Here is a 24,179-nt window from a genome sequence, read left to right as displayed (position 1 = left end):
AATGGCGTTTCCCTGCAGTGACTGCTCTTTTTCTGAGCAGGATTTCTGTAAGTGGAAACCACAGCTGAATTGGGTGTTGTTTCTTATATAGTAGGGTGATCTATCTTGTTCATCTAGAGTTCCAGTCATAAAGTTGTGGGTTCTTTATGCCATTTTAACTGCCACTGATATGATCATCACAAGTGTGACTCGGCAAATATGTTAAATCATTTTAAAGATGTAACAGGAAGATAATCAATCTTCAACTCATTTTGTTATTTCTCTTTTATAACTTTAACTCTTCTCCTCAATTAACAACTAGATATTAGTGTTTTGAGCTGAAGTAGGAGGTACTGAATCATAGATCCCAAAATTATATGACAAAGACCATCTTTGCAATACCAAAAGCCATACAGAAAGTCTCACTGAACAACTGATTTGAAGAATCAAATGAAGAGGCTGCATTGACAAGACAAGTGGCACTTGTCAAGACAAGTGGAACTCATAGTTGGGACTGCACCTGAAGAGGTTCCCTGAGGCCCACAGAGCAGTCTCAGATCCTGGCCTAAAACATGAGAAGGGATAGGAATATCAAGAGCTCCAATCCCCACAGACTTTCCCCCTTTCTTCATGGTCCCTTCCCTGCCTCTTTCCAAAAACAGTTTACAGTGTGAAAAATGATGCAGTTCATAGGGGAGAAGAAGAGAGCAGAATTAATAGACATTACTATTACCTGGTAGGAGCTAATAACTACAACTGAGCAAAGAGCTTGGTTTAATTCACTGGTAGCCAAAATCAAAAGTACAATATAACCATTGTTATGAGGGGGCGGAAGGGAACCACAAAAGACCTATAAACTTGTCTGAGGTGACTTCCCCTTGGGATTATATTTGCTTGTGGGAATATTATGTACCACATTGAGCAACACAATGGAAAATATTATTTTTCCTTGTGAATCTGAAACGTTTCCTTCAATTCCTAAAACCTCTCAGGCTTCTGTCTCACTGAATATCATCTGCTGGTAGTGGAGATCCTGAGATTTTGCATTTGTTTCCACAGGGTCCACAGGGTATTCAGACAAATTTTTAATCTAATTTTTTTATTTGAGTGCCCAGATTACAGAGGTTGCACAAATCTGACCTAGGTAAGGTCTAGGTCACTGGTTACTAAAGCTTAGGGCAGACTTATTTCCACTCAGAGCCAGACCTAAGACAGATGTTTCTAGTCATTGAGTTATGTTAGCGGGTAGATGCCTCCAGGCCACTCTTCAACTATGGAAACAGTAGTGTTGGTCTGCGGTTGAAGCAATAGAATCAAGAAGGGAGCAAAGGTAATTATAGAGTTCCCTGCATTCACAGCAGTAAAATTCCCCCACTTTCAACAACAGAAATGGGATGTGTCAGCAGAGACTTTGTGCTCAGATGTACAACTGAGCAGAGACTGGGAGCAGCAGCCAAAAAACAGACCCCTAAAAACTACTTTGCTGTACCTTTCAACTACTTGTTTCAACTCGTCACTTAACTCACCTGACTTACCTGCTTCTGATGATATTGCCTTCTGAAGTGGAATAATTTCAGGGTTTTTTTTCTTGAATGATTTATTATACTTGGTTTTCCTTCACACCTTCCTTCTGATGCTTGTTTCTGCTTCGCTCATTCTGAGTTTTGGATTCTTTTCTTGACTGCAATTTGCATTAACCAATTTAGGTAAACATTCAATCAGTCCAACACAATCCTAAAGACCCTACACATAGGCATAGGCCCTTAGGTCCATTATTCCTGTTAACTCACCAACAGAATCAGGGAAAGAACAAATCCAAGTTGAGAATGGTAGGGTCCACCACTGGACAACTCTGGGACCTTGAGAGAAAGGCAGGTCTGCAGAGTGAAAACTTGATCTTGTAAGAAGCCTGGTCCTGTGGATGGGATCCGAACAGATAGATCACAGAGAAGAAAAAAAAAAATTAAAATTGAGGTACAGAAGGATGCTCCTGCGTCCTTCCTGGGCACAGCATATTCTGCTATAAAAGAGACAGTGCAGAGCAAGAGCCCACTAATCCTGTCTGGGATCCTATATCCTGGGGTAGAGGAACCTGACAATTCTAAGTTTCATCAACTGCAAGCTGTACCCAGCAATTCCACTTCAGCATATATGCCCCCCCAAATTAAAAGCAGTGACTGAAATAGATAGTTCTATACCTATGTTCATAGCAGTAATTTTCCTAAGTGCCAAAAGGTGGAAGTAACCTAGAATCCATAAAAAAATAAATGGATAAACAGGAGATGGCATAGACATATAATGGAATATTATTCAATCTTAAATAGGAAGGAGATTTTGATACATTCTACAACATAGATAAACTTTGAAGATATTATTTTAAGTAAGCTAAATCTGTCATAAGAAGACAAATCCTGTATGACTTCACGTACATAAAGTAGAATAGTCAAAATCAGAGGGATAGAAAGTAGAAGCATGGTTGCCAGGGGATGTGAGGAGGGAGGCATAGAAAGTTATTTAATGGGTACAGAATTTCGTGGGAAAAGATTAAAAAGTCCTGGAGATACATAGTGGTGAGGGTTGTACTGAAAGCTACGCACATAAAAATGGGTAGAATGGTAAATTATGCAAATTGTAGCACAATTTTAAACAAAGAAAAAAAAAAAACCAAGAGAAAGGGGGAAAAAAGGTGAGTTGGGCCTGGTGGGACGTAGGAGGAGTGAGTGCCAGAGTTGTTGACATCCAGCCGGTATCCTAAGGGAAAGTATCATCCCTGAGAGTATAGATGGAGGCTGTTGTTGACGCTAGCTGTGGGGGGCAAAAGGAGACAGATGAAAGTTAGCAGTGTTCAGTTCCTTATAAATATTGGCTCAAAGAGCCAGCCATGGGTGAAAGGGTTCCACAAATAATCCAAAGTTGTTGAGCTGATTAGAGCACTCTATCTAATTTGTTCAAATGTCTGCTGATGCGCTTACAAAACACACACACACACACAAACACACACACACACACACGTGTGTGCTGCTCTTACATGCCTGTGCAATCCAGAACCTATTTAGTCCTGGGAATTTGCACCCTGTATGCCTTTGGCTCATTTAGCCTTGTCCTTGTCCTTGTCCTTGTCCTTGAGGATGCCCTATTGAACACCCGCAGGTATTATGTGCGGGAGCGCACAGGTCAATGGGAGAAGCAGCACTAGAACCAATTTAATCAGGAGTGTCCCGTGCAATCGAAGCTCATATCCCTAGGGCCTCCCAAAGATTGTGTTCAAGCATCTTCATATAGGCAAGCAGCAATATGAGACTTTGGCTTCCAAATTTAACTAATATCTGTTCTTCACTTTGACTTCAGCCTCAGCCTTCAGAGAGCCAAATAGCTGAATGCCTAACTGTTGTGTCATTCCTGGTTTCTCTGTAGTGATGTGTGGTCAGTGACCACGAGACTGCACCAATTACCCGTGGGTCTAATCAATGAATCAACATCAGTAGATGTCTTGTTATTGTCAGAATATTCACTTTCAAATATGGGTAAGCATTTTAGATGTAAGTATGATTAAAACTACCTTGTGTGTTTTCATTTCTGAGACTCTTTGAGATTCCTTTGAAGTATAAATATATATTTATGAACGCAGAGTAAGCTGCTGCAATAATTAATGGTGATTGTGAACAACACATTCATTTTCACATAAAAATAAGTATTTTTCAAATAGTTAAGTAGAGAAATATTAGTTCATGGGATTGCCTTGCTGAAATTTCACCATCATCACTGACTAAATCATCAAACACAGGAGCTGAGGAGGAATGAAGGCATCACTTCAGTGATCACTTTGAGAAAATAAATCAAGTTTGGGCACCTGGTTAGCTCAGCTGGTTAAGTGAATAATTCTTGATTTTAGCTCATGTCATGATCTCAGGGTCTTGAGATCGAGCCCCACGTTGGGTTCCACAATCAGTGGGGAGTCTGCTTGAGATTCTTTTTCTCCCTCTCCCTTTTCTCCTCACCCTCCTCATGCTCTCTCACTCTCTCTCAAATAAATAAATAAATAAATAAATAATTTTAAAGAGAAATAGACCAATTTAACATCCTGATTGCCATGTCACCTGAAATCGTTGCCTTAACGGGCAGAGTTAGCCACAAAGAACTTTACTCCTCCACTCACTTCAGTTGAGAATAAACATTTGTCCACAACCAAAATGTGCAGTTCAGTGACCACACGTTGCAATCTAGAAGCTGGCAGTGCTGAGAAATTACTTTTCCCACACTAAGTCCCACAATCTTACATTTCAAGTCCTGAAAATTTGAACCATTAAACATTTTGTAATATATTATTAAAACACATTATTTGTGCTGGTTTATCTGCAAAGGAGAATATTCCTGGATGTGGGATTTCATGCTGCCATCAGGAAAGTCCAGGGCTCAATGGAATGAATTGTTCACCCTAATGATGGTGATGCAGCTTCAGCCTTGGATTTGATTTCATATTGACTTCAAAATTTAGCCAAAAATCTGTATTTGATATACTTCTGCCACTAAAATCTTGCAGTGTTTGGTAGAAAAAGCATCTAGTGCAATGCTGACCTCCTCTCCAGCATAGAAGAACCTAGGAGCCCAGAATGACCAGTTCTGGAGGGAAAGCGGAGGGCTTTTTAGTGACCCAATAGAGTTGATATAGTGTACCCAACTCCCAGTACCTCATGGGCTGACCCAAAATCCTGGGCCCCAGGAATGAGCCCTGGTATCCATGTACTTCTTAGGTTCAGTACTCTTTACTGTCTTTATGGTTTCTATTATTGATTTCCCTATAGGATAAGGAAAGCGCTTATGTTTTTACTTCTCCATTGCCTGGTACTCCAGTTTTCAGTTACTAGGGTCCCATTCCTGCTTTGAGTCCTTTGCATAAATTGGGAGGGGGTTGTTTTGTTTTATTTTTAAAGATTTTCATTAATTTATCTGAGAGAGAGAGAGAGCATGAGCAAAGGTGGGGAGGGATAGAGGAAGAGGGAGAAAAGACTCCCCACTGAGCAGGGACCCCCCCCCCCAACTTGGATGACATCCAGGACCCTGGATGACTTGAGCATAAGGCAGATGTTTCGATGACTTAGCCACCCCCAGGCACCCCTATATAGATGTTTTTGTTAGTTGAAGACAAGCCAATGCATTGTTTTGGAGTCTTTAAACATTGTCTACATTAATGAGCCAGGACCATTACTCTGCTTTTTTAATAAACTAGAACATAAGGCAACAAATCAGTAGGTCTGTTCTTGTGCCTGAAACAGCTTCTTATTTATATAAAAGTTATTTGGTTGAAATTCAATCTTCAATATGTTGAGAAAAAAAGCTCGTCAAATGTTCAATAAGAAGATTAGTCTAGGGGCGCCTGGGTGGTTCAGTGGGTTAAAGCTTCTGCCTTCGGCTCAGGTCATGATCCCAGTGTCCTGGGATCGAGCCCCACATTGGGCTCTCTGCTCTGCAGGGAGCCTGCTTCCCCTCCTCCCCGCCTGCCTCTCTGCCTACTTGTGATCTCTGTCTGTCAAATAAATAAATAAAATCTTTAAAAAAAAAAAAAGGAAAAGAAAAAAAGATTAGTCTATGTTTTGGGGATTTAAAAAAAATTCTCTTTCTAAAAAGAAGGAAGGAGGTGGAGGAGATGATGATAAATAACCAACAATTATTAAAATAATGGTCTTAATGCCTGTATTCATCCATTCAATCCTCACAGTGGCTTTGTCAGTTAACTCCTGTTCTTGTTAGACTCTAAGATTAACTAGCACTGGTACTGATTAGGGGACGTGAGACCACAGTCACAAAGCTAGGGATTGATAAAGAAGCCATGATTCAAACCCAGGTACTTTACTACCTTCTTCTTCTATTTTTCATGATGGATAGAATATGGTCTTTAATATTTTAATAGTACAATTTTATAACTATATTGTGAAAGAATATTTTTGTCATTGTAACTTTATTTTTTTTCATTAATTAAAAACTGATTTTACTCACCCAAGTCATTCCAAATGAAAGTTAAAAGATTATGAAATAATCTTGAAAAGTTGTATGCGATTCAACAACCAGCCATTTATGACTTGAATCAATGTCAGTGTTCTTTTAGTAGTAAGAAGAAGTATAGAAGCATATAACCCAGCCTACACAGAAGGGTGGGTTGGGGTCAGAAAATGGGCAAAATGGTATGGAAGTGGAAACCAAAGAATCTTGAGGTTATCTGTTTAGGATATTGTTTCATCTAAAAAGAAGAAGAAGAAGAAGAAAATCATAATTGTATTTAAAATGGCTATTCACCCATACTATAATAATGACTAGAAACTTCTCATCTGAAATGAAGGCACAGATCTGTCTTGTAAGTAGCCAACCTCAAAATCAACTACCTGTCACTCTACACTCAAAGATACTTAGCACGATACAAAAGGCACAATCATCTCTCAGGTTTTGAATTTTCTCATTTTTAATCAGGCTGTTTCACTGCTTGTCTATATTCTTTTAGACAAGAATAATTTTCACCATGAAAATTAATCGTAATATCTCTGACTGTATTAGAATCTGCTTAAGATGTGCAAAGTACACTCATGACTTCAGTCAAGTCTCGTAACAACCCTGACCATTAGGAGTTATTATCCCCAGCTTATAAGTAAAGAAAGAGAGAAATAGAAATGCTAAGAATCTCTTCCAGAATCACACAGTACTTTGATTGCAAATCTAGCACACATTGCATTATACATAGACTAATAATTAGAAATGAACAGTCAAAAGAAGAAGAGACTCCTTTGTATCTGGGATTTTTGAGGGCATCAATTGAGATAACCAATACTGTAGCATAGATCTTATTTCAAAAATAACAAAATGAGATTGAAGGAATTCCTCCTGCTAATACTCTTTATTCATCATGAAGACATTAATGAAAACCTTTTGGAAATCTGTATCAAGCCTCTCTGTATTCATTCTCTCTCTCCTACAAACACACACACACACACACACACACACACACACACAAACATATGTGTGTGTGTACCTTACATAAATTATATGTATATTCACATATTATATACACATTATTTTAACATAGGCAGAATATCTGCATGCATAATTTTACATAAATGAATGATACCCAAGTTCAAATCTACTGATAATTGAGATGTCTTGTGCATGGAGTGTGCTTTACAGAAATATTAATGCTAGTGGACTTGATTCAATGAGAGCCATGCACTGTCCAAGAGCTATGCCCATATTACTTATTAAAGAAAAAAATTCCTTTCACTAAAAATGTAGAAAACAGCTCTATCCATTTTTCATTATGCCTAGAAAACTATTACCAGGGATGTCTCATTATGTCGACTGCCTTCCTGCACATAAAATGCACATTAAAATAGAAAATTCATAAAACAAATAAATATCTGTTGTCATGTCTACATTTGGGAGGTGAAGGTCTACAGTTTGGTTGACAAAGGAAGATGGATGTGGATACAGCGTCACTAATAGAAATGGGAATTTCCTGCCGTAATTCAGTTTTCTCTTTGTATTCCATTACCAGGCTGGAATGGCTGGTCAGTAGTGACTGAATTTGGAGCTCTGGACAGTTTTATATGCACCCTTGTGTTAAAAAGATACTTTAGCCCCAACAGAAAATTATCAGAAGGCAAATAAAAAGTAATAAAGAAACAAATTCAGCTTTTTTTGTTGTATTTTTCTTTATATATACTTCTTAGGGTTTTTTTCCTTGTTATTTTAATGAGGTTTACTAAAATTTCTTTAGTATATTTGAAAATTTGAACCAAAAATTCAGTTAGTAAGAAAAATATTAAGTGGTATCAACATTAGCCATCACATACCGTGTCTACTCTCACTAGGAACCTAAGAAATTCCAAATAAGTTACGGCGTGGGAAAAAGAGCCCATGACCTATATGTATGGGTAAGGTTGTTTAGTTGGACATAAAGTTGTGAACTTTTCAATATTTCATGTGGTGAATACTAACTCACTAAATTGTAAAATCAAGTTTCTCATTTTTGTATGTGTCAGAAATTACTGTAACTGAGGGAACTTTTTTCCCCTTGATTATTCATTGTTATGATAAGCCTGGTGGAGAAACTAGAACTTTTCAAGTACATAAAAATCAACTGCAGTCACAAGCCCATGATATCTACATTTTAACTTTGAAACTGGTGCTCATAGCTCTTTGTCATTTCACCAAAAAACTTTTTTTCAGGAGAAGAGAAACATTCATGAGTCATGCCTCAGTCATATCCTTTGGAAAAGAGGTTATAAAGATGGCATGTCAAGGAAAAATTCAGCATAATTCATCTTAATACTGGATTCCATATTCTCAGCTTTGGTGGTCCACACACACACACTGGAGATGATTCATCTCAGTACTGCCCTCAAAACCTTGCATAATGCTTTGCACACAGCAGGTGCTTAATAAATGTCTTATTATGCATTGAATCCTTAAACTAAAGCTATTTATCCTGCCCTTGCCCCATACTGCTCTCCGGACAGATTTGGTTAAGGATAACATCTGCTTGTTGGAGACATTTATTCATACAGCTGCTTTTATAGTGTTGCCTTTGAAAATACAGGGAGTTGGAGTTTGTTGTCATATTTAGGATAATCTATAAAGACAGAATGAGAATTACAAGTAGCCTGCAGCCCAGGAAACATGAGTGGCCATCTTCACAAAGAAGATGATAAAGATTGACTTAACTCAATAGACATTAAAATTTTCAGGGAAAATTAATTAAATTAATTTTTTAAAAATTAATTTAATTAACTACTTCTTCAGGGATCCCCAGAGAAACAGATCCAAAAGGATATACGGAGAGAGAGAGGAAGGAAGGGATTTATTATAAGGAACTGACTTGCATGATTATGGAGGATCTGTAGTCAGCAAGCTGGAGACCCAGAATATTGATCCAAGATAAGCTGATGTTTCCACCCAAGTCCAAGGGCAAGAAAAGGTCAGTGTCCCAGCTCAACAATCAGACAGGAAGATTTCTTCTTTCTTTATGGATAAATTAGCCTTCTAATTTTGACTGATTGGTTGAGGCCAACCCACACGGAAGAGTACAACCTGCTTTGCTCAGTCTGCCATTTCAAGTATTAATCTCATCCAGAAAAACCCTCTCTGGCAACCCCAGAATAATAGTGGCCAAATGTCTGGGAACCCTGTGGCCTGGTCAAGTTGACATGTAAAATTAACCAATCACAGATATGAAGGATTCCATTATTCCTTTCATCCATCATTCTATTTCACTGATAGTTCTTCAGCTTCACAAGCTTATGTCTAGCTTTTAACGTAAGTTTTACCCATTTATGTTCCCAGTTTATATATAATATATATAATATCTATCATATATTATTAGTATAATACATAGTTATAAACATAAAGTTACTAATGTATAGTTAATTAATAGTATACATGTGCCTCCCTCATACATATATGCACACACACATATATAATCATTAGTTTCCTGAATACCTCCCCACACACTGATTCTCACTCTTCAAAAAGAACCATTTTTTAATTCCTAAAATGTTGATTTCCTATAAGATTAGAATTTTATTCTTTGTCTTCTCCTCTCTTTCTCCCCCTCTCTCTTCCCCCGATGTGGCTAATAATAGGACCTGTCTTTTGGTTCAAACAAAGTTTCAGTCTGTGTTTCCCAGAAAACAGCACTTAAGGCAAAGTTTATAGGCTAATACTTTATTGGAGGTGCAATACTAAGATGCAGGAGGAGGGAGATAGAGTCCAAAAACAAACAAAAAACATAAGGGATGCTGCATGAATGAGCAGCTAGAGCCTTGCAAGAAAACTAGCCAATGGCTTGCGGTCATATGCAAAGCCTCCAGAATGGGAGACTAGATCCACTTCATCTCACAACTGTCTGTTCTAGAGAAAGATGGGTAAGGAATTTGTTAGCCCCTTCCCATCTCCTGTTTCTCATGAGTCATCAAAGCTTCTGCAGCGGGGCCTTCACTACTCCATGTTGCCAGGCTGTGCTACTACTCAAGCCCTCTGTGAGGGATGTGATGGAGTGGCACTGGGGCCCAGACCTCCCTCTCCCCCTGGGGCAGGCTGAGATGAGGTGACAACCTGGTGGTCTATGGCCAGTGCTCTCCACTGAGCCAATAGCCAAGATATGGGGGTGAGAAGAAATGAGGAACAAATCTGGAGCCATATAAACTTGGTCATATATAATCAATACTCAGTATTTATATTTTTGAGATTAAATAAATAATACTCATAGTGGAGTCCTATATTATTCTAGATTATATTTTCTTATAGAATTTAAATTTTTTCCCTTCTTTTGAAAATTTACTTACTTTTATTTGCTTGTTTATATTTAGTTATTATTAACTTATTCCCAAACCCCCCCAAAAATGTAAATATCTGTTTAAGCCTATCATGTATTCTACTTGGTATTTTTCCCTTAGACACATTACTTTGGAGTCATTTGACCTCTTTCTCTCATCTCCAGCGTGCTGCACTCTCGACCTGCTCAAATCTGGTATTCAGAATGTCCCTTCGCCATCATTTTGAAATTTTTTGATTGTCTGATATATGGGCCCCTGTTTCCTGAATTCAAGTGTCTTCCCCTTTCAAAGTTTATGTTCCAATTTTGTTGGAACAAATCGTTCAGTAGCATTGCGAAAAAGGTAGTATTTTTGAGGTCTTACATGTCTGAAGATATAGATGGGGTTCAGGGAAGACCTCCCCAAAATGTGACCCTTTGGCATATTATTTTGAGTTAAGGTTACATTCGAAACAACTGATACGGGAAGAACACTCTGATTGTCCTTATCTCCCTGGAAGTAAGAAATAAATTCCCCAGGTGAACAGTACCCTTCCTGCACCTCGAGGGTAAAAGGCATCCTCATCCCCAGACATAGGGACTGCAGGGCCAGGAAGGTAATAGAAACAAACGTGGTTACTTCTTCATTAATTTGCTACCCCAAGCCCAAACTTCTTTATGTTGCCAATTCTTCATAAATGTATTGTTTCTTTGTCTAAAAGATACAGAAGCTGACTACTTTGGTCACTTCTTTGAGCCTCATATTTTTATGAGCTCTTATATATACAAAATCGAGTTGTTTTTTTCCTCCTATTGATCTGTCTAATGTCAATTTACTTATTAGACCAGTCGAAGAACCTAGAAGGGAAGAAAGGAAGAATTTTCTTGCCCTACAATGTCTTTATGCTTTTTCCCACACTTGATGGGGGTTTAGTTGTGTGCACACTGCAGGTTCCCTGGGAATTTTCAAGGCACTTCTCCCCAGTTTTGTTTTCTGAGATAGCTACTGCCATTTGATCCCTGATACTATGGTGAGATCTTCCCTCAACCAGATATGCATATTCATCGTGATGGGAACCTCTTGGATCCCTTAGGTCTGCACACCTGTGCCCTTCCCTTCTGGGACATTCCATCGTGTCATCTCTTTATTTGCCTTCTCTCCAGTTTATGTTCTCTATGCTGAAACTTCTATCATTTGAACAATGGTGCCATGATCTGATTTTCTACGTTCCTGATCTTTTCACTCCCCTTTTCCTACTTCTTTCTTTTTGTTTTCTTCTCTGACAGACTTTGACTTTATCTCCCACGTCTCTACTGAATTTTTTATGTCTGTTATCAATTTTTAATTTTCAAAAGCTCTTTTTGATAGAATTTCTATGCTCTGTGTGTTTTTTCTTTAGAGCTTCCTTTTCTTTTTCTAGATGCAATTTCTCTTTCTCCGTCTCTTTTGCTGCTCCTGTCAACCTCTAAACATTTTAATTATTAAAAACTATTTAACTATTTACTTAAATATTGTTGTCTATTTGCTTCATTTAAATGTTTCAGCTAGCTACTTAAAACAGGACTTAGCTCCCCCATACCTCTTCCCTTCACTAGCTACTTTCTCACCTTCTGCAGTCTTATTTACACCATAGCTTTAAACTCCAATTAAATGCTGGTGGCTTCACCCTTTCGTGATACGTGATATAAAACAGCCCTCTTTGCCCATCACTCACTGCTCCACTGCTCTTTAACTTTCCTTTCCTGTATTTTCAGGTGAAAAATTTATTAGTAGACACACATGCACATACATGCACACGCATGTTTATATTAATTTTAACTTCTCAGAAACAACGGATTTCTACATGACAGTAGAGACAGTGAGGCAAAGGAATCAGGGTCTCTATAGGGAGTTTAAACATCAGCTTGATTCTAAATGACTTTCATGGGATTGAACGAAGAGTGGCAAACTCTGAATGATTCTTTTGGGGATTGTTTAAGTGCATAGTGTCTGCTATTCTAGGCAGTTTCTTTCTGGAATTTCTATTGAGTTTGTTTATATTTGTACTATTTATTGCAAGACAGCTGCAATTCAAAACAAAGGGCTATCTGTGTAGCAGATATTTAAGTATTTGGTATCTTGTCAATTTTGTCTGCTTGCTTGCTTTTTTTATTTTTTATTTATTTATTTTTAGCAAGCATGGATTATTCTGACTGATTGAGCTAAATAGAAATGACCCCAAAACAAAAATAAAGTTTATTGGGTTGCAAGTTTGACTTACCTAATTTTAGAAGTATGCTGATTACCCAGAAAATGTCTTTAAATGGGGTTTTAAGAATGGTATAAGAATAATTTTGAATCTTAGAGACTATTTTAAAGAGCTGAAAAAATTAAACAGGTAATGATATTTAAAATGCAAGGCTGTGTCAGAATTGAAGAAGATGGACTCATTTGAAAAATATGCGGGTAATATTAACAAAATGTATCACATCTTTGGCTAGCCAGCATCTTAACATCTATAAGTCCATGACTGGGGAAATTTCTTACTTAGTGAATTTTGAAAGGAAGTAGAGCCAGCCTTCCACTATCTAAGCCAGTAAGATCATATAATAATTTTCCCAGCCTCCTTTGCAGCTTGTTTACAAACATGTAATGCAGGCTGGCCAATCATGTTCTCCCACATGGGAATTCAAATCAGGAGCCAGTGATGCAAAAAGGAAGGCTTGTGGAGGACCCATGTCACAAGCACCATCCAGGATCCAGTGACCACAGCGAAGAAGAGATCTAGTGTCATCTGTGGCCACCATGGCAACAGGATCCTCACCAGACTAGTTCTTCCTTTTGTTCTGGGTCTGCTTCTCCAGCCTTCCTGTTAATTCCTCCCATTTTTCTTCTTTTAAGAATTACTCTTGTGCTGAAATCAGACTTCAGTTTCTCTTGCTTAACACTGAAAACACTGACTAGTAGCAAAACACTACCTACACTCCAACAACCATAAATACATTACTATTGGAGAAGCTTGGAGTTTATCAAAAAGAATTGCAGTGAGCTGTATTAGAAGCTGAGCTTTGGGAGCATTGGATGTATCACTTGTTCGTGCCCTTCCCTTTGTCCTTCAGTGGAACACCCTCCAAATGATGCTGCTGTCCAATTCCCTTTGTCTTAGAATATATTATAGCCCTCTTTGAGGGGGATAGTTAGAAGTGCCTTAACATTTTGTAATCCTAGGGTTGACTGAACATTGATGAAATGATGTTATCTTTGGCTCCAGTGTAAGGAAAGCAAGCAGATTCATCTAAAGGGTTTTTTGTATTTTTGTTTTTTTGTTTGTTTGTGGATGTGATGCCATATATCCACCGAAAGACACAGAGATCAAAGTGAGGCCCCCAAAGATAACCATCTTCAGACCGGCCATCCATTACAGTTGCATCTGCAGACTTGTTATTTCTGCTTTGTCCGTGCCCTCATCAGATGTGGCATGTTGGGGTAGAGTAGAATGGGTTGGAAAGGAATATAAAGATGTTTCAATGTGGACAACAGCTTGTGTAAATCTTTGTGAAAGATCTCTCCTTAGAGCTGTGCTTGAAACATTGAACCACCTGCTCCCATGATGCCCAATGAGCACTGTGACGTCAATAAAATTTCCTAAGATTATATAAGCTAGCCAGATACTGGTGCCCAGGGAGTTGTTAGCTTCTAAGTGAAGGTCCTTAAAGCTCAGGATAGGAGAGGAGCTTAGCAATTTTAGCCAATGGTGTCAAAACCCAGTAAAGCAATATATAAACCTAAAACACTTGGCAAGGTCTACTATATATGGTTGACATATCTAAAAAAGACTTAGAATGAAATTATTAAAAATAGTTCACCATAATCAACTTACTGTCCAACAACTCGGTGTACGAATTTTCAGCATACTGACTAAGGGTAGGGGCTTTGGAGCCAGGCTCCTGGTTCAATCCTGGCTTATTGCCCACTCACTATTTAATACTGAATAAGTCACTGAATCCCTCTGAGCCACCATTTTCTCATTTACAAAAATGTCCTAAAGAATAACCAGTTCAGGGGTTCCTGGGTGGCTCAGTGGGTTAAGCCTCTGCCTTTGGCTTTGGTCATGATCTCGGGGTCCTGGGATCAAGCCCTGTGTCCGGCTCTCTGTTCATCAGGGAGCCTGCTTCCCGTCCCCCCCACCCCCCCTCCACCCGCCTGCCTCTCTGCCTCCTTGTGCCCTATCTGTCAAATAAATAAATAAAATCTTAAAAAAAAAAAAAAAGAATAACCAGTTCATAGTATTTTGACAATTAGTAAAAGAATACTTAAAAGTTGCTATATAGATACATGACCCATAGTAAGTGTACACTTAATTATAACAATCACTCATGATGAATGAGCTCAAGTCCTGTCTGTTCCACAGCACCTTCTACTGGGCTGGTCTCTGGCTGGCTCTCTTCATGAGTCAGCTGCAGAGATACGTTTTTCCCTTTGTTATGTGTCTTGGCAGTGACTTCCCTTTACGATTTGGCTCTGTCCTCTGCCATTGGTACACATTTTCCCTTCATTCTTAAAAAGGTCCCTCCTGATAGCAAGTTCCCATCCCTGTATCAACTTGAATTTAAGTGTGATGATACTCTGTTTTACTGAAAACAACAAACTAATGAGCATCATCCCTCTCATTCTGCTTTGGTGGTGCCGTTGACCTGTTTAGTTTGTTTCAAATAATGCCCAGCATATTGCAGCAAAGCCATAGAACCAGTAGACATCCAACCTAGAAGGGTTTCAGGTACTTCTCCACCAGCATGAACAGACTATAAATTTCCCTTTTTGCTTCTCGCCTATTAAATCAATTACTAACACAGACATCACAAAACTTCTAGTTTCCAAGGTACACTGCAAATATCAGCTGTTATGCAGAGCAGTGTCTTATTTATGCTCAACTGCTTTTATTTTGATGTCACCTTCACCCAACCCCAAATTTGGCATCTTTGGCTCCTTTGGATTTGTTCTCTGTAATGTTTAGTTCTCAGATTTCTAATGTTGACCTATCTTGGCTCACTCTCTTGGCCCCAGGCACTTCTACTAGGTTAAAAAAAAAAAAATCCCTTGTGCTAACTCCTGCCCTAAGTCACTCTTGAGGTTGTATGTGGTAGTAAGGAACATCATTCTAGAGTGAGCTTATCTAGCTTCAAATCCGAATTTTTACACTTTTTAGCTATGTGACCTTGATCAAGTGGTTTTACCCAGTTGAGTTTCCATATTTCCTCAGAAAATTGGTGTTGACATTGTCGAAACTATAATATGAGGATCAAATGTGACACATAAAATGCAAAAAAAAAAAAGAGTATTTTATAAACTATAGTGTTGTTAGCCATTCAAAACTGGAAAGATGGCTAATAAAGTCAGCAAGTAGTAAAAGGAGCTATCATCTCTCTTGTCCAAAACAAAGTTCTATTAAGATATATTTCTTGAATTCGACCCAGATGCCGGACCCTTAAAGCAAAGGAAGCAACAATCTCTAGGCCCAGAAAAATCAGAATTTTTCCATTTTTGTTCTTAGTATTATTTATTATGAACTTTTTGCTTCTAGGACTTAAGGAAATATTTGTTAACATGACAACTGTCAACTGTCTTTTTGAAAATTAGGCTACTGAAGATGTAGCACTTGGGTTGTATTTCTGCATACAAAACATTTTATTTTAATAAGAAACATGTTTATGTGTAAGTCTTTCTTTGGTCGTGCCCCTAATGCCACAAAGTAGAGAGCTCAGGTAATGGGCAAATGCTGCTTCCCATGGAATGTGAGACTGTTTGACCTTGGTGAAATAGTAGAGTGGGTCACTGCACACCCTGCACACTCACACCCAGACCAAATAAAATAAATATTTCTCACCTTGCAAGTGGGGCACTTGAGAGGTTGAGGTCAACTTCTGTTGATTTAGGACTGCTTTCTGGATTGTCAAGGACAGACCTGTGATCTCATCCACAAAATCACACTACACCCTTTCTTCAGGACCTAAAAGGGGAGATATTTCAATAATAACATCTAGAATTTCTGTAAGACACACTTCTTTTCAAACCCTAAGGAAAGAATTGATTCAACTGTGAATCAAAAAGTCTTCTAATTATCCTATTTGATAGGAAAACATAGAGCAATTAAGGGATTGATCCTGTTACTCCGTGTACACACTCCCACTAGTTACGTAGCTAACTTGACATTTGCTGCTTAGTCCCAGAGCCTTTGTTCTCTCCAAAACCTTTTACTCATCTCTTCAGGCAATTTGATTTATTATAAATTGTGCTGTTGCCAACATTTCCCTGAACATCGCTTTTCTTTTCCACTATGAAATTAACTCTGACATAATAAACGAATGTTTGAGCCTGTGCTGCTCTGTGTAAGAGGGGGTTCTGTCACTGCAGGGTGTCATCTCTATACACTTGGACTGTATTCTGGGTGTCCTCATTCTGGACAACAGAGAAGAGTTGGGACAGTTTGGCCAAAGATCTTAGAGGCTTCAGAGGGGTGGCCAATCAGCTCTGTCTCCCATGCCCATTCCAACAGTTGATGGTAGCTTTGGAAAGTTATGGTGGAGATTTTTGAGATTGGGCCCAGATTCAGTAGGAAAAAATATTGTGGCTCATTAGCAACGCTAGCTGCATGTACAAGAAGGAGAAAAGCTGTGTCTGTGCCGTTTGTATACCTCTCTGGTGAGCATTCAGGGCCGTTGAGTGTTTCAACCTTATCAACCAAGAGAGGCAACACAATAATTTCTCATGACAGAAGGTTCAGGGGTGAAGAAGGACAGGATCTAAAATGTGGGACATTTATATAACACTTTGCCCTTTACAAAGCACTTGCTCCACATAGGATCTTATTTAATCCTTCCAACCACTCCATGAGGCAGATGTCAATTTTATCTCCCTTTTGCAGCAGAAGGATTAAAGGCTAAGAGAATGTAAAATGGTTAGTCCAAGGTCCCGAGTATATCATAAATGACAGCCTCACTACCCAAGCCCAGAATCTTGGATTCCAAGCCCTGCACCAGAAGGTTATGAGTCGATCAAACCCTCAGTTTTCCCCAGAGTCAAAGGGTGGACCTGAAGGTTTGGTTGGGTTTGCTCTCTCTGGGGAGCTTTTGGATCTCAGCAGAGAAGTGCAATGTGCATACACAGATCAAGCATAGACACACTCCTCTTTCTTTTCTTCTTTTCAGACAGTCTTCTTTGTGAAAGCATTTGAACAGCCTTTACATAGCGCTAGGAGAGGCAAGGAGGTGTTGCTAAATAAAATATAATGTGCTTTGTTTGAAGGGGCTTATGCTGCTTCATTGTAAATTGATGTTAATCCAACTGCTCAGTCTAATTTCTGTAAGCAACATTAAGGCTTTTGCCCCCTATCTTCTGCAGCAGGAAAATGCTGTGCCTGTTTTGGAAAGAATTATCTTCTTCCTTGAGGGCAAAGCCTAAATTCCTTTCCTCGGATTCTTGCCAAAGGTCCTAATTAGGACATGCAAATATACTTATGCAAATGAAGCCATGGATCCCAGATTTTTGATGCTTTGGGGAGAGTTTGGATAAAATAAACTCCCTCTTCAACTTCTCATCGATGCCTCCTAAAACTCTTCCTTTTTTTTTAATTAAAAAAAAAAAGAAAATAGTAGGAAATCATTCTCCTAGTTTAGGATCCCACATTGGAGAATGATAAAAACTTACATGACTGACCGCAGTGTGCACAGTGCTTTTGTCAACTTTATATCTAGGTCTTAGAATAACCTAGGAGGTAAACACCACTTTCCTCCTTTTATAGATGAAAAAACCAATGGACAGAGAGGCACAAGAGTGACTTGGCTTTACCTAAGACAACTGAAAATTAGTAAAGGCTAAATGAAAATCTAGTATTCTTTGATAACTTACCTTCTGTTCTTTCCCCTCTAGTACCCTCTCAATGGAAGGAAATACCACCTTATATGTACATAGCATTTCATGGTTTATAAATTACCCTCATTAAAATATTTGAACTCAAACATTGAGTTCACTACTTCAATTCAAATATTTATTGCCATCAACTATGTGCTTGCCATACATTATTCCCAGTGCAAGTGATACATGGTCTCTACTCTATTAGTGTTGATATTATTGGTTGGAGGGAAAAACTAATGAATAGGTAAGCAAACAAGTCAATAAAATAAATTCAAATAATGGTCATTGCTATCAAGAAAATTGAATAGAATAATGTGATAAGCAATGACCAGTTGGTGGTAGGAATGGGGTATACAGGTATTTGACAAGGTAGATTTTTGTTTTTGTTTTTGTTTTTGTTTTTGTTTTTGTTTTTAAACATGTCATAATAGCTGAGACCTGGATAGCAAGGAACAAGTCAGGAATGTCAAGAAGATTATTCCAGCCCTGATGTGATGAGATATTGATTGATATTTGAACAAGAGACAGGAAGTCCATATAACAGGAACTGAACGACTGAGGGAAGAGATATAGATGATAATCGAAGAGACAGGCAGGGGCTAGATCAAAAGAGGTCTTTTACGCTACTGTGCTAGGATTATAATCTAATTGCTATGGGATGACTTCGGACGATTTTAAGAAATTTTATTCCCCACAATAACCTGTAAGGTGGATGTTATCTTTGTTCTACAAATCAGCAAACTCAGAGATGTTTAGAGATTTACCTAAGGATACACAGCTGATAAACAGCAAGATTCCAGTATTCAGGGTCCTAATCTGGGCTTATCTCTCTATCTACTGTAGGTGGGCCTGGAAATAAACACACAAAGCAGGAAAATGGTACAGCCTTAGGTGACTATTATATGTACAAAAATATAGTAGATGAGTTCCCTCAGGCACATCCAGGAGCTCCCTTCATTAGGGAAGTCCTACAACTATATGGATCCATCTAGAAGGATACTGCTGAATCTCTGAGGGCCTTTGGCTTAGCCTTAAGACAAATATTCTATTGAAGTTACTATTGAATATTCAGCATTAATGCATTTCTCCTAAAGCCCAATATGCTTGACAGATTGTTTTAGGAAAATAGGGAACACCATAGACTAAGGGCTGCGGAAGTGTCACAATCAAGCCACAAGCTGTGCTCCACTTATCTTTCCAACTTAGCCTCCCCACTCCACACACACAGCACATTGATGGATGGCAATCCACCCATGTGTCTAAGAAGGAAAAAGTGCCTTCAGCATATTCTAAAATCTAGTTCATTTATATATCACTCATAATACAATTACAATCAAACTTTCCCTTTTTCTCATTCTCCCTAAGGCAAATTTCATGGGATTAGCTTTGCATTCATTCATTCATTAATGGAGTGTCTACTGAGCTATGGGTTGAGCCCTATGTGGGGTGTAGGCATGGCAATATCACATAGCCTAGCATTTTCAGTCTCTCAGAGACCAGAGGTCTTAGATCTCTTGGGTCTGCCCCTTGTGGGATTCCTCTTGTTCCTATTGCTCCCTTTCACTTGGTTCCAAAAAGTTTTGCAGGTTGGGGTGATTCAGTTGGTTAAGGGTCTGATTCAGTTGGTTAAGGGTCTGACTCTTGATTTCAGCTCAGCTCATGATCTCAGGGTTCTGTAAGATCAAGTCCCACTGCCCCCACTAACTCATGTGAGTGCACATACGCTCTCTCTCTAACAAAGGAATTGTTGCCGGTAATGCAGGACAGTATGATTTTTGTCTTGCCTCATCCCCTTAAGAATATTATTCTTTGCCATTCAGACTTGACGATCCTCAGAGGCATCAGGGAGAGAATATAGCCATGGTCCCTTAATTGTCTCTTAATTTGTATATGTTAGAGAATGGCCTGTCCTTATGATCTTTCATTATTTTCAGCTACCTATCCCCACACCTTCACTTTCAAAAATCTTTCATCTGAAATTGGTTTCCCTCCTCTTTCTTGCCTAACCTTCTTCCTAGAACTCCAGTGGCTCTTGTCCAGAAGGGGGAGAGATCACCTTTGCTACTTAGAATTCCTTTTTTTTTTTTTTTTTTTTTTTGCAATTAATTGTGATTCATTGGTCTTTTGATCATTTAGCTTTCTTTCTTGAATTAGAAACCCAAAGTCCTTGATACCACTTCAACAAAATTTATATATACTATGGGTATTTTTTTATTATATTATGTGATTTTAAAAGGGACTGGCAAGAAGCTGTAAGAATGGTTAATAAGAAATTACAACTGAATGGGAGAGACCTGTGAACAGCCAGGACTGATCATGACTAACATTTTCCATGCATTTTGTTAACATTCAGACTCAGAGACTGCTATATTTGAAAAAGCCTTAGAGATTATCTGAACATGTCATCATTTTATGCTGAAGGAAACTGAGACATAGTGCAGAAATAACCACTAGAACTACCATAACTTTAAACTGTGGAGAAAACTATTCCATATATTTTAAATAAGGGGAACTTATAAGAAGATTACTCTGATTTGCCTTGCCATCCCAAGTCCTACTATGCATCTTCTCTGAACCATCCTACACCCAGAGAGATAACTCTTTCTTCCTCTTGCTAGGTTTGCCCTATCCACGTGATAATGGGCTGCTCTGCCCCATTTTCATTCCACTTCCATGCCAGGAATGGCACCATTCCTCAAACCCAGTTTATTTGCTGGAGCCCTGAGAATCTATAATCGACACCAGGATCCTGCTTCAAAACAGTCCTATTGCTTAGAATCATAAATCAGAACTCTCCTCCCTAACTGGATGAGCACAGTTTATCATCTACAGATTGGTTAACAAAGCAAGTCCAGGTGAAACACAAGTTGTCACATTCCAGAAGTTATATTCAAACTTTTCGCCAGGCCCTCTCCTCCACAAGGACAGCCCTAAGGCTATGTTTACCCCACCATTCAGTTCCAACTCATTCTCACCTCCTTTGGCCTCATAACTGAGGACCCCACCCCCCAACCCAAGCTAGAAGGGCAGAGGCCGTATCAGTTAAAATGTTTAAGAAAATATGTGTAAGGCCTAGGTGGAGACTGGATTCAGCTTCTGCCAAATTTGTTCTTTGTGATGTTTCCCATTCTGTTTTCCTTCACCCACTTCGTAGCCCTCAATCAGAAGACACCTCAATTGCTTATAATTTAGCATAACTGGCAGGAGTTTTTTCTTCAAGAGAGATAACATTATGAGCCTTATTTTTTTCTGTTAGTAAGAGGTTCACAACTCTCAGTGTGCATTAGAATTACCTGGACATCTTTCCTACTGAGGCACAGGCCCCACTGTGTTTCATTCAATCTCAATCTCAGGGTATGGAGTTGGGTATTAGCATTGTTTGAAACCTCTCTAGGAGATACAGAATTTCAGCCAGGACTGAGAACCACTATCTGGTTAAAAGCTGTTTTGAGCTTGAAGCATTGTGAATACTGAGTGAGTAATATTTCTTTGGACAGTCTCTTCTGGAACCCATAAAACTATACTACATGAACTGTTACTTCACAATCTGTTATATTCTAAATAAGTTTTGCTAAAAGACTATAAGATTTAGCATGAGAGAATTTCCAAATTTCTTGCTCAGGAGTATCTGAAAGGAGAATTAAATTCACAGTTGATTTTTAAGAGGGAGCTTAAGTATTCCACCAATTGACCATGGCCAAAGGCAAGGAAGAATTGGTAGGTGCTTAGAACAAATAGAAGTAGCAAAAGAAATCTCAAAGGAAGGTCCAGATATCATGTCCAAAGAGAATTGGTCAGATCAGTTGTCATGTTTGAAAAGTCTGTTAGTGTATGGAGCCAAAATTTAAATAGTCACAATGATTACTTTTTTAACCATAATCTGTGATAAAACTACATTATGAAGATGGAGTTGGGAGGAGGTAGAAGGTGTAGAAGGGTGTAGAAGGGCATTAAACTCATCTACAATAACAGAAAGTCAGGAGTTATTGTTTCAGATGGAGAAATTAAGAAATGCACAGGATCACCATATTTACAAAAATAAAAGTGACTATCAGAAAAAAACACTAAGAAGAGTAAAATGATTCCTTTTGGGAGTACACAGCTGTGGGTCAGAGAACATCTATTCTTCATCAAGATTATGTCAGTATTATTTCATTTTTATTTTAACTGGATGCCTGGATTTCTTTGGTAAAAACAAAATTTAATCATAGTAATTCCAAGATACGAAAACAAAAGAGATGCATCTTGAGAAAATTCTGTCAGCTACCCCATGTTCCTAGGTCCTCTCTCCTTTTTCTTAAGTGCCTGGGTTGGAGAGGTTGAGGGGTAGAGGTGGTAACACAAATTGCTGGGAGCACAGATATCAGGAGTAGGACATAATCTCGCTCTAGTTCACCTCAGTGCTCATGCCCATCCAAGTCTGGCTGTCTGGGCAGTGTGGAAGGCTGATCCTAACACTCTGTGTGTGGCTAGAAGGAGTTACCAAGAAATGCCCATGGGTGTTTGGGTCATTTGGCTATGACCCAGCTCTAGCATCAGGAGGTTCGATTTAATGGCCTATTGATAACTTAAGAGAGCAGCCTTTGTTCTCAAAGTGGTGCCTTTGTGGGTTTGGTATCTTTGCTTCCATGGAGACTTGAATCCAATAACCTTAGCTTTGTACAAGTCAGTGGTCACCCCATGGCATTTCCAGGACCTTAAGTAACCAGGCTTTTGGATCAGACAGACCTGCATTCAAGTCCTGGCTCTGTCCCTAACTAGCTCTGTTGTCTTGGGCATTTTATCTATTCTCTGTGAACCTTCCTTTCCTCAACCATCAGATGATGATGGCAAACATATCTATCTCACCAAGATTTGGGGAAGAAAAAAATAATCCATGTCAAGAGCTCAGTGCAGTGCTCCATAAATCTTAGTCATTGGTACTAGCTTTCTTGTGATTCCAATCCCTTGTTCTTCTTGGTGTCTGTCTGGTTAAATGGCCTGACCAGGCAGGGCACTCTTCCAGCTTCCTAGAATGATACAGAGCACACTGCCTCTATTCAGCACATGTTAATTATCTGATGACCAGCAAGATGACATGGCCAATAGTCTCTTCTCTGACAGTGAGGCACTGTCATGGAAAAATCTATCTCCCTCTCCATAAGTGTGGTGCTGAGTAGCATAACATTTCCAGAAACCATCCCTGACCCCTGACACTTGAACAGGGAACAGGAATGCTAATTTCTCTGAATTTGTTAGCCATGAAAATATGCTAGCCTGATGAAGCTGATATGCTTGTTACACAAGAAACAAAAGCCCATGTTGGCTTTGAGAGTGCCAATGATATTATGCCCCATGTTCTTCACAAAAAGAAAGAGAACAAAGAGAGGAATAAGCTGCTTTCTGAGTTGCAGAATACCTGAAACAACCTCCTAGCAAAGGGAAAGGAATGCTTATTATAGTCATTCAGTACACAGCCTCACCTCTCCAGTATGCCACTAATACATAAACTCTGTATATATACCTTTCATTCAAAAAGAAAGTGATTGGCCTTGAAATCCTGGAGATCCTGACTTTTCATCTGTCTCTGTAACTCCTCATTTCTCCTGTCCAGTTTCTTCAAGCCTCCCCCTGATCACTACAGGTTTTCCCTAACTGTTCTGAGCTTCTGTGGACATGCCATTCTGGAATCGCTCAGCAACGTTCTTAGTCACAGTGAGGCAGGCTGTCCTGCTTCTCCCCTCCTCCCTACTCAGGCAGGCTTCTTTGGAGCAAAAGTGTCACCAAACTCCTCCCACCTGCCAGCCCTTCTCAGAAGGACAACTTATGTCCTTTTTTTTTCTAGACTCCTACAGCCTCAGAACATTCCAGTCTCAGGTTACATGCACGTGCGTGTGTGTGTAGGACATTACTCTTTGAGAGGTTTTATATCATTTTGTCCCTTTTGTAAATTAAGTGTCTGCTCTGAATATCTTCAAGTTCTCCAGATTTCTGGTGTCACACATTCTTTTTTTTTTTTTTAAGATTTTATTTATT

General features: G+C 38.9%; 1 long non-coding RNA gene across 2 annotated transcripts in view; it reads right to left on the bottom strand.

Annotated features, from left to right (window-relative positions):
- LOC309847851 overlaps positions 1–23,877 on the bottom strand; it is a 37,883-nt gene extending 14,006 nt beyond the window's left edge. Inside the window, exons 1-3 of one of the 2 annotated variants that reach the window (XR_014302672.1) lie at positions 23,668–23,877; positions 16,138–16,260; positions 1,780–1,894 (exon numbers count right to left, since the gene is read on the bottom strand). This is a non-coding gene — a long non-coding RNA (uncharacterized lncRNA). Of the gene's footprint in view, positions 1–1,779; positions 1,895–16,137; positions 16,261–23,667 lie in introns of those variants that run through there. The other variant, XR_014302671.1, reaches the window with a different exon arrangement.
- Between the last annotated feature and the right edge of the window lie 302 nt (positions 23,878–24,179).

This window comes from Mustela nivalis, assembly GCF_964662115.1.
Source record: "Mustela nivalis genome assembly, chromosome: 1".
Lineage (NCBI taxonomy): Eukaryota > Metazoa > Chordata > Mammalia > Carnivora > Mustelidae > Mustela > Mustela nivalis.
Note: the sequence above shows the minus strand (reverse complement) of the source record. Positions and strands in the feature narration are given on the sequence as shown.